This window comes from Nannospalax galili, unplaced genomic scaffold (genome assembly GCF_000622305.1).
Source record: "Nannospalax galili isolate Female #2095 unplaced genomic scaffold, S.galili_v1.0 scaffold586, whole genome shotgun sequence".
Taxonomy (NCBI): Eukaryota; Metazoa; Chordata; class Mammalia; order Rodentia; family Spalacidae; genus Nannospalax; species Nannospalax galili.
Window position 1 is genome coordinate 4,504,977 of NW_008355363.1, and position 2,114 is coordinate 4,507,090.

Genomic DNA, 2,114 nt, shown 5'->3' on the forward strand with positions numbered 1-2,114 from the left:
GTGCATTTCATGCAATGTATCTTTTTTGGCCTTTTTGAGACAGGATCTTCCTGTACCCATACCTGGCCTGGAACTTGCTATGTAGACCAGGTTAACTTCGATCACACATATATCCACCTGTCTTGGCATCCAAAGTGTTGGGATTAAATGCGTGTACCATAAGGCCAGGCGTAAACAATAGATCTTTTATTTATTTTTTTGTCCTTTTTTTTTTTTTTTTTGAAACACGGTCTCCCTGTAGGCCCAGCTGGCCTGGATCTCATTATGTAGAACAGGCTGACATTGAACTTATAGAGATCTTCCTGCTTCTGCCTCCCAAGTGCTTGGATTATAAATATGCACCACATGATTGGCTGAACAATGTATCTTAATCATATTTAGAACCCCTCTTTTTATCTGCACACCTCTTTAAAGCCCAACCGAATTTCATACATTCTGTCATATATATTAGTGCTTATAAAGTCAAATTTGTGTCCCCAGATGTCCCTTAGTGCAAGTTCATCCACTGGAGCCTGGTCAGCCTTTCCTAAAGAAGATCCACTGTCCTTTGCCCAGCAGTAAACAGCTGCCACTAGTTCCTTGAATAAGGTTGGAATTTCATGTCCATTTCCTCAGTTCCGTCATGGAATTTTGTCTGCTTTGAGTATTCATGGGACTTGTGAATTTGTCATGATTGCTGTAAGTTCATATGAACAAGTTTCCAGAGGCCTTGTGGTCATCCACCACCCCTGGCTCTGATAATCTTTCTGTCCCCTCCTTCCTCAATGGTCCAGGAGACCAGGATGGGTGATGATTAATATATGAGTTCTATCTACTGACAGGCAATCTGCAGTCTATTCTTGTCTACATTTTCTCCAGGTCTGACTTTCTTTGTTAATCGACATTGGTTGCACAAGGAAGCTTCTCTGGTGGGAGTTGAGAAATGTATTAATTCTCTCTCTACCTGTTCCACTATGATCTGTGAGCCTTAGGTGTAGAGGTTTCATTGTAGATGTGTCACTTAGGGCTGGGCCATTCACAGCCATTTATTCTCTGTATTCGACCAGTTGTGGAGTTCAGTAATAGTTTGCATCTGTTGCAAAAAGTAGCTACTTTGATGAATGATGACAGGTATACTTTTATGTAAATATAAGAATATATATTTAACATATAATGAGGGATTTGTTTGTCTAGCAATGTGACAGATGTAGAGTTTTCCTAGGAACTATGATTATCTACAGCCATGTGTTTTGGTTATGTTTACAGTACCAAAAATTTGTCCCCTTCTATTGAGCAGGCTTTAAGTCTAAATAGATAGATGTTGATTGCTTGCAAGAAGAAAATGCCACAAATGCATTGCTGTGCCAGTCATTTTTGAGGTTGTTAGGCTTTAAAGCTTGGGTTGTATTGTTAGTTGATTTTCTCCCTTAGCACCTTTCATAGTCTATTCTAGTATATGAGAGTTTGTCTTCAGACAGGAAGCTTCCAGGTCAGTTCCCCATCCATTGGTCCAAGTCCTATATTCAACGTATGTCTTGTCTTCATGTCTTTCTCTTGTCTTATTGCTGTTTCTAGCTTTATAAGTGCTTGATTGAATGGGTGGATACAGAACAGATATCCCTGTCTTTTACCTGATTTTAGTGATATTAATTTGAGTTTCCTCTGTTTATAATCATACTACCTTTGGGATTATTGTATATTGTCTTTTTTATGTTGTTATATTCCCTGTATCACTAGAGTCTCCAGAACTTTTAACAGGAAGTGATGTTAAATATTTTCAAGGCATTTTCTACATCCAATGAGATTTTCATTTAGTTTCTATCCTTGAGTTTATGTAAGTGGTGGAATACATTTACCTATTTACATATGTTGAACCATTCCTGCAATTCTGGAATGAAACCAACTAGATCATGGTGTATGTATAATATTTTTAATGTAATATTGAATGCAGTTTGAAAATATTTTATTTAGAATTTTTACATTTATATTCATCAGAGATATTGGTGCATAATTTCCTTCTTGGGGGGGGGTGTTCTCTGGTTTTGATATCAGGATAATACTGGCTTTATTTTTTAGCATTTTATTTATTATTTTTATTTTATATGTGTGTGTGTATTGCCTGCATGTACATAAGC